Raw genomic sequence first — 12,174 nt, 5'->3', positions numbered from 1 at the left:
CTGTAGTATTAGAATTAGGAATAGAATAGAATAGAATTAACCAGGTTGGAAAAGACCTTTGAGATCACTGAGTCCAACCTATCGTCCAACATTAATCAACTAAACCATGGCACCAAGCACCCCATCCAGTCTCTTCCTAAACACCTCTAGTGATGGTGACTCCACCTCCCTGGGCAGCACATTCCAATGGCCAATCACTCTTTCTATGAAGAACTTCTTCCTAACATCCAGCCTAAACATCCCCTGGTGCAGCTTGAGACTGTGTCCTCTTGTTCTGTTGCTGGTTGCCTGGGAGAAGAGACCAACCCCCATCTGGCTACAGCGTCCCTTCAGGTAGTTGTAGACAGCAAAAAGGTCTCCCCTGAGCCTCCTCCTCTCCAGGCTAAGCAACCCCAACTGTAACTTACTTACACAGTGTATTTACAGGTTCTATTTGGCTGTAGGTATTACATGCCACATATAAAGAAAGATAACTGATTCAAGCACAGATCTAACATTTCCAATACAGCAGTTCAAATTGGAAATACAGGTGCTGTGATCTGTGGTTTTCCCACAAATGGGATCCTTCTTCTCCTTGCTTCTCTGTCTGGTATCTTCCCAGATGCTGTGGCTATAATTTGAGCAGTCCTTGGCTCAGAGAGGGCTAGGGGGCCTCTCATGTGCTCCGTTGCCTGGCTGTAGCCTCTTCTGGGATTCAGTTCTCTTGGAGCTTTTCCCCACTATGCCTTGGTCCAGGTGCAAGGGCTGGGTGTAGTTGTTGCCTGTTAGCGCAGGTCCTCAACTGCTGTTTGGGCAGCCTTTGGCTCTTGTTGCTGTCTGGGTGAGGACAATGCAAGTTGCCTGACTTCTGGTTTAAATACTGTCCCAAGACAATTGATGCCCTTTGGTAACACAGAACCCTGATACCTGGACCTATAGGATGGGGTCTATCCAAACATGTCCAGGACACACATAGTTCACAGCTGTGTTACAAAGTTAATCACACATGCTACATGTTTATCTGGACCCCAGGAAGTGTCCAGGTTTGCACATTCACAGGTGCTCACAAGGTTAAGCACACGTGCTATACGTTTGCGTTGACCATCTGGACCCCAGGAACCATCCAGGTTAGCACATTTGCAGGTGCTTAGCCCATTGTCTGGGCTAGGGCGTGTTTTGGGGTTTGACCCTTCAGGACAACCAGATACAACTCCAAAGAGGCATTCTGTATCTGGAGTCAATACCTGTCAGAAACACTGCACTTGTAGAGCACAAAAATCTCACTCTGACAGCACGCAGTTTTACAGAAGAAGGAAAAAGCCCTGCTGTAATTGGTTAGTCAGTGAATACAGGTAATAGGGAGATCCACTATCCACAGTCCCACTGGTACATTTAATATATATCTCCAAATCATGTGTTCCTCTGTGACCTGCACTAGATTGTATGGTTATGTGGTCCTGTTCTGGCATCAGGGTTGGACTCTACAATCTCTGAAGGTCCCTTCCAACCCCTAACACCCTATTTAAAACCATGAATAAAATGTGGCATATTTTCACTTTGTTATTAGTTAACATTTTATGCATTTTTACAGAGGCATAAGTCAAGCATTTCTGTTTTAATTAGCATTTCACTTACTTATGCACTGTTCCCACAATTTTTATGCTGTATCTTAGTTCTATAAGTTAATGTCAACGCACCAAGATCAGCCTTCTGTGTGTTTTCACACAGCTGACATAAATTTCACTTGATCCTTGGAAACAAACATGCACTCTGGCTTTTCTGTGGGGAATAACTCCTCCAGGGACACAGTGGTTTGTTTGCTGAAAATGAAACTTAGGCTGACAGCACATAGTCTGTATGTGAATTTTAAATGGCATTTAGGAAATGTGGATTTTAAATGGCAGTTAGGAAAGACATAGACTGGACATTAGGAAACTTTCATGGAAGGAGTGGTCAGGCTTTGGAATGTGCTGCCCAGGGAAATGATTGAGTCACCACCCTGGATGTGTTTAAAGATCATTTGGATATGGTGCTTGGGGATATGGTTTAGGGGTGAACCTTGTAGAGAAGAGGTATCAGTTGAACTTGGTGATCCTGAGGGTTCTTTTCCAACCTGAATGTTTCTGTGATTCTGTGAAAGGGAGGACTAGGGGGAATGGAAAAAAAAATAGAAATGGGGGGATTCAGATTGGATGTTAGGAAGAAGTTCTTCCCCATGAGGGTGGTGAGACACTGGAACAGGTTGTCCAGGGAGGTGGTAGAAGCCCCATCCCTGGAGGTTTTTAAGGCCAGACTGGATGTGGCTCTGGGCAACCTGATGTAGTGTGAGGTGTCCCTGCCCATGGCAGGGAGGTTGGAAGTAGATGATCCCTGAGGTCCCTTCCAACCCTAACAATTCTATGATTCTATGAATGAACTGCCTGCCAAACTCAAACTGAGTGTTGCTGAGGAAGAGCCACCTGGTGCTGTCCAAAGCAGAGCTCAGATATTAAGCAGGGTGGACATCCATGGCCCTCAAGCATGCTTCCTAGCTCTTACTTAGCAGCACAGACAAAGACTTTAAACAAAATCCAAGATAAATGATATACTTCTTTAGGGTTTAGAGCTAATGCTTCAGGCATGCCCTGTGGTTAGGCTTCATCTTCCCTAAAAGTGATACTGACTACGAGAAATACTCCCTCATACCTCCCTTTCCTTAGCAATGCTGCCATGTTCAGTCAACTGCCAGAAATAAAGGAAATGGCCTTGGACAGAGACACTGAATAATCATCATTTACAGGTGGACTCCAAATGGTGTTTAATTAAATGTTTTCAAAACAAAGATTAAAATTACAACTCCACAATGGAGTAGAGCCAAACACAAAGAAATGTTAGCAAAATGAGCATTTAGAATTTGTATCCATTGGAAAAATGTCTTCCTCGGAGAAAAGGTGAACTCCCTGGTGTTACATCTGGTCTGGATAGGAAGTCAGCTTCTCCTACTTGAAAGGGAGTAAAAGTTTCTGAAGCTACAGTGTGGAATCTGAGACAATTCTTATGGATCACACTGTGAGTTAAGAAACTGGAAGTCTAACCAAAATGCAAGTAAATACATAATTTAGATATTTTAAATTACATTGTGTTGACCTATACCTGCTATAAATTCTTATAACACTAAGTTTGAACAAAAAGAGGAAAAAAAAATCAAAACTACAGACTGTTGTATTTGTGTTACAGAACCAGATAGAAAAGAACCATCTTTTCCTAAGACTGCACATCTAGCAAGCTAGTTTCTGCAATTATGAGACATGATCTGGTAACCAGTGCTCTGGGTTGGTTTTTTTTCTTGGCCAGTTCTACTTAATATTGCTCTTCTGTTACCAAAAGAAAATTAAAATACTTCTCAAAATCAGTTTGTTGGCCAATTTTTTTTTCCAGAGAGTAATGGGATCTCTCTTATGTAGGTGTAATTGAAAACAGATTCTGACTTTTCCTATGATTTTGTTTGGGGTTTTTTCTGACCTTAATCCGTTGACTATGTTAACACACCTGTACATTGCATAATGCATAAGCAGGTCATGCACAGTAGCCCCTTGGCTATGTCAAAACACAGAAACTGAGGCTTAACTGATGCCCTATCAGCACACAGCAGGCTTACTGGTGCAATTAAAACCAGTTTAAAATCAATTTATTTAGGTCTGTGAAAGCCACTGTGGATACAAACCTCCATGTGACACATCTGTTTATAATTATCTCATATCTGTTTATCTTAATTCTGCCACTTATGTGCAAGGTCTTGTAAAGCAATGACAATATATGAGGTATTGTCTTCAGGTACACATTTTGCATGGAAAGAGAAACAGAGACCTTTGAGACTGTGGTTCTCCTCAGGATAAGCAGTGATGACTTAAAGCAAAAGCTTTCCATCATCATTCAGTTCCAGATTACCGGGTTTACTTTATGTGAAACAGGGAAGTAAGTTTGTGGGCTCCCTGTTTGCACTGTTCACATTGTCCTTTTTAAAGGTTTTCCTTCACACTCCTACACAATTTTTTGAAGTCTTGGTTCCAATGGTTTTGAAGTTTTGGGTTGGGTTGTTTTGGTTGTTTGTTTTTTTAATACTCCAAACACCCTTACTGGATGTAGCTTTCAGCCTGTCTCTGGTATTTCACTCCCTGTTGCCCATTTTCATTATGGCACCTGCATTACAGATACAGCTGAAGGCTCTTTTGATAGTTTGCTGCTGTCTACAGCTACTCATCACTTGATTGCAGGCATGCTTGAAGTAAAATGCTTGAAGCACTGGTTAGGCCTTGCTGATCTTATCTCTGCTAAGTGACCAAAGACAGGTAGAATAAATCCAACCACTAAAAAAAATAGGTTCAACTGAAATCAACAGAAAAACTAAGAAAGAGATAAAGAAGCTGTGCTCCTAGTAGGAGCAGACCACCCACAAATCTCTGAGTCAGTAAAACTGGTAAGTGCTTAGGACTGCAGACACTGTGGATTTAGGAATCTAGTTTTATCCACCCTTGCTTAGTTGAATAAATTTAATGTATGCAAATATACTCAATGCTTTCATGCAGTGGCTATTTTGTGCATCCTGAATGGATGCCACAGTGAATATCATGTACCATAAAATGGTACTTAGAGCATCTAGTCTGAATTTAATGGAAGTATCTGCTGCAACACCTAGCAACTTTGCCTGCAAGTAGAAAAACAATAATAATCTACAATACTTCCATCCTACTGAGAAATTAATTATCAAAGAGTGTATTGCTGTGGGGATACTCCATTTCAATTACTTGGTAGTACTTGTACAAACAGGCTCTTGATCAGGTTTAGGTCCTTTACTAGAGAAACTAGAAAACATGCAAAACACAGTGAGGTTCCTAGACTCCTTCATAATTAATTTCTCAGTAGGATGGAAGTATTGTAGATTATTATTTTTCTACTTGCAGGCAAAGTTGCTAGGTGTTCCTAGCAAGTTGCTTAAAGAATACGCAGTCTGTAGTCTCCCAGCAATAAGCAAAGGAAGTCAACTTGGCCTATAAATGTTTTCATAATTATCAAGTAGCTTTCAAGTGGCTTGTAAGAAATGAGTGCCAGTCCATTTTAATTATTTCTAAAAGGCAGCTGCCTTCTGTGTGCTTGTTCTCTTCCTTCACTTCTGTTTTGTTTGTCTTTAATGTTCACTTCTGTGTTTTCTGTAGTTCCAGTTGTTTTCAACCTCACATCGCATCTGTATCAGTGGGACCCAGAAAAGACTGGAGGCAATAAAAAAACATTGTTTGATTTATGTTACTGTAATGAGCTTTGTTTTGCAACTCTATGCCACAAACAGTCAGAAAAGCCACTAGTACAACATATCTGACTTTGCACTGTATTGTCTAACTTGTACAGCCTGAGGGTAAATGCTCTTCACCAGAAGAGGAGAATCTGTTCCTCTGAAACATCTAAGTTCTTTGTTGCCTTGATACAGGGAACTACAGGAGAGACTTCAATAGAGGGCTATGAGGATATCAAGGCACTGGAACAGCTCTCTTGCTAAGAAAGACTGAGAGACCTGGGGGTGTTTAGTCTGGAGAAGAGAAGGCTGAGAGGGGACCTTGTCAGTGTCTACAAATATCTGAAGGATGGCTGTCAGGAAGATGGTGACAGTCTCTCTTCAGTGATACCCAGTGACAGGATGAGGAGCAATGGATGTAAACTCAATCACAGGCAATTCTATCTCCAGATGAGAAAAAACCTTTTTACTGTGAGGGTGATGGAGCACTGGAACAACTGCCCAGAGAGCTTGTGGAGTTTCCTTCTCTAGAAATATTCAAAACCCACTTGGACATATTCCTGTAGGACATGCCCTCGTGTTTCTGCTTTTGCAGAGGGGTTGAAATTGATGATCTCTGGAGGTCCTTTCCAACACATCTTGTAGAGAAACGTGAATACATCAAAAAAGCCCCAGCCTTTGTATTTTACAGTTTTGGGGGGAAAAAACCCAACTGTGAATGGATTTCCCCACATCCAACATTACAGAATTTGAGAACCGCAGTCTCTGAAAAGGTCTAATAAACTATAGTCATGTAAGAGAAAACTAACATATTTTAGTATCAATAGATTATTTTGATGTTAGAATAAGCTAATAGTGAACAAAAAATTCTAGAGAGAAATGCATACCAGTGTACATTCAGTACTTAGAAAGGATGTTGCAATAGAATACAGAATACAGAATTAACCAGGTTGGAAAAGACCTTTGAGCATCTCAGGGGGGGCAGGGAATATCACTGAGTAAAATTCAGCTCTTCTTCTCCAGCTCACATTCACAGAGCTCCTTCTGAAAATAATGTTTTAATCCTACCCAAAAAGTAAACCCAGCTTCCCTACCCAAACATATTGTTTTAGAATAGAATAAACCAGGTTGGAAGAAACCTTCAAGATCATCGTGTCCAACCTATCATCATTTTAACAAAGCCCTGAAGTGAAAACTGGCTAAGATCATAGAACAATGGAATGGTCCAGACTGGAAGGAACCTCCAAAGGTCATCTAGTCCAACCTCCCCACAGTCAGCAGGGACACCCCAACTACAGCAGGCTGCCCAGGGCCTTGTTGAGCCTTACAATAGAATAGAATAGAATTAACCAGGTTGGAAAATACCTTCGAGTCCAAACTATCATCCAACACTATCTAATAAATTAAACCATGGCACCAAGCACCCTATCCAGTCTCTTCCTAAACACCTCCAGTGATGGTGACTCCACCACCTCCCTGGGCAGCCCATTCCAATGGGCAATCACTCTTTCTGTGAAGAACTTCTTCCTAACATCCAGCCTAAACCTCCCCTGGCACAGCTTGAGACTGTGTCCTCTTGTTCTGGTGCTGCTTGCCTGGGAGAAGAGACCAACCCCCACCTGGGTACAACCTCCCTTCAGGTAGTTGTAGAGAGCAAGAAGGTCTCCTCTGAGCCTCCTCAAGGCTAAGCAACCCCAGCTCCCTCAGTGATCATCCTCATGGCCCTCCTCTGGACCAGCTCCATCAGCTCCATGTCCTTCCTATACTGAGGGCTCCAGAGCTGTATGCTCTGCTCTTGTTTGGTCTGTAGTTTTGAGTACACCAAAGGTGGTGTTTAAAAAGTAATTTGTACCACATGAAAAGCACCCTAGTTTATCAAATGCTCTACTTCCTTCAAAAATCTTAAGTTTTCATGAAGAATATAGAAATCGACAGTCCCAGGGCCTGAGCAATGGAACAACCTCCACGTTACAATTCTCCGTTTATTTATCTCTCCACAGCGTTTGTTTCTCCCCCTCAGTCTGACAGGCAGGTATTTTCACAAGATAAATTCCTGTCACTACATGACAAAGCTGGGCCGGCTGGGGGTCTGCCCGCCTGCCGCCCTCCCCTCACGGAGAACACGAGCGGCGGTGCGGGGCAAGGCAAGGCAGGGCAGGGCAGGGCAGGGCAGGGCAAGGCAGGGCAGAGCAGGGCGAGAGTTTCCCGCCAGTGCTGGGGCCGGGCCTGCAGCCGCAAGCCTTCTCTTCGGTGGGGGAGCACACCCCGGGGCCGTGCCACCCAGGGCTGGGCAGCTTTCGGCGAACGTGGTGGCCCTCCGCTGGTGAGAGGACGCTGACAGCCCCGTCGCAGAAGGGATCGGTTCAACAACCGTTAAATAAGTGTCTACCACGGCACACAGGGCGTGTTCCTGTGCTCCCCTGCCCCCGACAGGCAGGTGTAGCAGCCGCGGTTTCCAGCAGAGGAGGGAAGAGCTGTGTTAGTCTGCTGCAAATTTAGGGTCGAGCTCGTGGTAACGAAGCACTAGTAAGAGCAAGATGCAAAGAACGAGAGGGGCTTCTGCCTTTTTCCCTGAGGAGGAAGAGGAGAGGGTGACAGTCCCACAGCAAACCCAGGCTGCTCCAGGCAGGAAAGGGTTTAGTGACTGCAGAGCAGACAGCTCTGGGTTGGAAGTGGGGGTTGGCAGAGTGGGCAATGGCTTGGAGCAGCACCCTCCCTGACAGGGTTGCCAGAGTTGCCAGAACCTCCCATGCTACAGCAACTTGGAGCTGTTCAAGGCCAGGCTGTCCCTGCCCATGGCAGCAGGGTTGGAACTAGATGAGCTTCAAGGTCTCTTCCAACACAAACCACTCAGCCTCTCCTCACAGGGCTTGTGCTCAAGGCCTCTCCCCAGCCTCGGTGCCCTTCTCTGGACACGTTCAAGTGTCTCAGTGTCCTTCTTAAATTGAGGGGCCCAGAACTGGACACAGGACTCAACGTGTAGCCCAACCAGTGCAGAGTACAGGGGCACAATGACTTCCCTGCTCCTGCTGGCCACACTATTCCTGATACAGGCCAGGATGCCATTTGCCTTCTTGGCCACCTGGGCACACTGCTGGCTCATGTTCAGCCAGCTGTTAATCAGTACCCCTAGGTCCTTTTTTGCCTGGCTGCTCTCCAGCCACTCTGACCCCAGCCTGTAGCACTGCATGGGGTTGTTGTGACCAAAGTGCAGCACCTGGCACTTGAACTTGTTAAATGCCATCATGATTGTTTAGCCTGGAGAAGAGGAGGCTCAGGGGAGACCTTATTGCTCTCTACAACTAGCTGAAGGGAGGCTGTAGCCAGGTAGGGATTGGTCTCTTCTCCCAAGCAACCAGCACCAGAACAAGAGGACACAGTCTCAAACAGTGCCAGGGGAGGTTTAGGCGTGAGGTGAGGAGAAAGTTCTTCACAGAGAGAGTTGTTAGCCATTGGAATGTGCTGCCCACGGAGGTGGTGGAGTCACCATCCCTGGAGGTGTTCAAAAAGAGATTGGACATGGCACTTGGTGCCATGGTTTAGTAGCCGTGAGGTGTTGGGTGACAGGTTGGACTTGATGATCTTTGAGGTCTTTTCCAACCTTACTGATTCTATGATTCTGTGATCGAGGCCACAGTAGACTCCTCAAGAATAGGGACATGAAGAGAGACTAAAGTTTGTGGGTTTTTTTTTCCAGAGAGAGCTAAAACAGCATAAAGACAACTACTTCTGAAAACCAGCTACTGGTGTGTGTTCATCGTCCACGGGGTACAGCAGGTGTCATCACACCGGAGAATTCCCACTTCCTTGCTCAATTGTCCTTGGGCCATGAACATTCTGAAAACACTGATGTGTATCCTTCCTGTTAGAATTGCTTATTTCTTAAAGAATAATATAAGAAGGAAATGATGCTCCTGGTCAACAAGGTAAGTTGTGATCCTGATTTCAATGATGGCTGAACCCATGCAATTGAATCTCTAGATCAATCCCTTTTAAAATGGATATCTAAGTTCCTTTGTATTTTTATGCAATGTCCATCACTTTGGGAAGTAAGAGAAATCTCTGAGTTTATTGGATAACTTAATCAGTCCCCTTATTTCTGGATAGCCTATGTAGTCCCATAGTTAGGTGGTTCATGTAAGGAAACTGTTAAACAAAGTTCTTAAGGTTACATATATCTGTAGGGGGAGATAATGGGGGGGAACCACCCCAATCAGGGTATTGTTGTCGGGCTGTGAACTTGATAGGCAGTTGGAAAAGAATGTGCACCCTGAAGTACCTGGCCAGTGGGGAAAGGGGATGGGGGATCAGGCAACAGGGGAAAGGAGTATAAATAATGTAACCCCCTAAAGTGTGTGTGCTCCCTTGGTGGGACACACCCAACTCAGCAGGCTCGTTCTTAATAAAGTTTTTATAGTTTAGCTTTGCTGACTTTGTCCTCCTATAAATTTTGATTAGTGAGCCGTGTTTCCTGCATTTGTATTACATAGCATATTATCCTGCATTACTTATTACATGGTTAATGCTGTTACATCAGTTAGACAGATAAAAGAGAAGGAAAGAATGCCTGTACTGATTAAGCCAGGAGATACTCTTTCACCAGAACTTTTGCCTTGTATCTAACAATGAGATTCACAATCCTGAACGAAGAAGGCGGCATAATGCACGGGAATAAACCCACCCTGGATTTACTGATGATGTTGCAACTTGATTTCAAAGATAAAGACTTTGAAAGAGCTATCAAAAAGCCATGTATGTAATATGAATTCCATCTGAAAGTAGGCCAAACTGTGCTAAGTCACAAGATAGCTTTTGAAGGGTGCTTAGGCCAGTTTTAAGAGAGACAGATCTTGCCAGGGGCCTTCATCAGTACTCCAAATTAAAATTTATTACAAAAAGTAATTACATGTAATTTCATATTAAATTAAAATGCAAAGCTAAATCCAGACAAGTATTAGTTTGAGAATATGGGAGGAATACAAATGTATGTACGTTATTATACAAATAGGCAGCTATAAAGATAAATACATGGCATTGTTCGGTGGATGAATGGGGAGAAGAACCCTGCAGTAAGTACTAAACTAACTGACAATACAGGGGCTAGTTTCTGTGCTGTGGGGAAATCCTGCTTGGTAGCAGGGATAATCCAGGAGATATGTCATGGCTCTTGGATCTTGAGACACTAACTGAGGGAGTATCTGCCAGCTCCATGCCAGGAGCAAGTGTTCCTGTGAAGTCAGAGTGCTAAGTTTGACACTCAGGATTTGTTTTGTTTGCTTGTTTTCCTTCCAAAAAGAAAGTCAGTCTCAGCAGTCAGTGAACAATTGGTTCTTCCTTAATTGATGATTACTTAGGAAGGGAAAAAGGAGAAACTTTATAGGTTTTGATTCAATCTGGTGTACAACATTTCTTGTGTGAAAGAGAACCATAGTTTAGTTCTTTCTGTATTTTTTTTTTTCAGATAACCTGCTTTTAAGTCTTCCAGCACTGAAAGAATGTATTTATTTAATCAGAAAACAATTATTTCCTATGAAATTGCTGGGTTATGGGAAAGGGATTTTAACCATTTATTCACTTGGGACTAGGTACATAGTGATCCACTTCAAAAAGTCCAAAAGTCATTAAATGGTTAATGAACACAGTTTTGCAGTAAAAGCCAAAACAATTTTAAGCAAGAAACCCCAGAAAGTGTCTGTATTTATTCACTTACTTATTAAATTGGGTTAGTTAGGTTACCAGTATCATGACTCTTCTTTCACTTTCTCTACAGAACTGAGAATTCCTTAGGAACAGACTGTTTTGTTCTCAGAAACATCTAGGAGACTACAATTTGATAAGATACAATTTCAAAGGCCAATTTTATGAGTTCAGCAAGAGTTGATGTTGCTCCTGTTGCCCTGAAAATTCACATCCACCTTCATAAGGCTCTTCATATCAGGGCACAGATTGTTAAGATTGTACTTGATGGTGTAACATTAAGAAACAAACCTAATTGGGAACTGATTTAGGGGACAACTTGTCAAGGTGTTTAGTCCCCAGAAATAGGAAACTGCTTACCTAGTCTTACAACGTGTCCTGTGTTTCAAACCCAAAGATATTCAAGTTTATGTTCCATTTGCCTATGAAGAAGAGGTGCTTTCCCCTTTTTTTTATTGGATCAGGTGACCTTCTAGACTTGGGAAGCCATTCAGAGGGACCTGCACAAGCTTGAGAAATGGACCCATGTAAACCTCATAAGGTCTAACAAGGCCAAGTGCAAGGTCTTTCACCTAGGTCAGGGCAATCCCCAGTATCAGTGCAGGCTGTGGGGTGAAAGGATTGAGAGCAGCCCTGTGGAGAAGGACTTGGAAGTACTGGTAGATGAAAAGCTGGACATGAGCCATCAATGTCCACTCTCATCCCAGAAGGCAAACTATCCAGGGCTGGATCAAAAGAAATATGGCAAACAGGTTGAGGGAGGTGATTCTGCTCCTCTACTCCACTCTGAAGAGACTCTGCCTGGAGTACTGCATCCAGCTCTGGAATTGTTGGCACAAGAAAGCTATGGACCTCTTGGAATGAGTCCAGAGACTTCTCTTACAAAATGAGCCTACCTTACAAACATGGTAAGAGGGCTGAAACATTGGCATTCTCACCAAAGGCTGAGATTGTTGGGGTTGTTCAGCTGGGAGAAGAGAAGGCTCTGGAGAGACCTTATTATGGCCTTTCTACACTTAAAAGTGGCTTATAAAAGGGATCAGGACAAGTATTTTAGATAGGCCTATTACACTAAAAGTAAATAGATTTAGACTACATATGAGAAAGAAAATTTTTACAGTGAGGGTGGTGAAACACTGCAACAGGTTGCTCACAGAGGTGGCAGAAGGTGGGATGGGGATCCCTGAAAACAATCAAGGTCAGGCTGGGTGGAGCTCCGAGCAACCTCATCT

The sequence above is a fragment of the Dryobates pubescens genome, chromosome 10, assembly GCF_014839835.1.
Source record: "Dryobates pubescens isolate bDryPub1 chromosome 10, bDryPub1.pri, whole genome shotgun sequence".
Lineage (NCBI taxonomy): Eukaryota > Metazoa > Chordata > Aves > Piciformes > Picidae > Dryobates > Dryobates pubescens.
Note: the sequence above shows the minus strand (reverse complement) of the source record.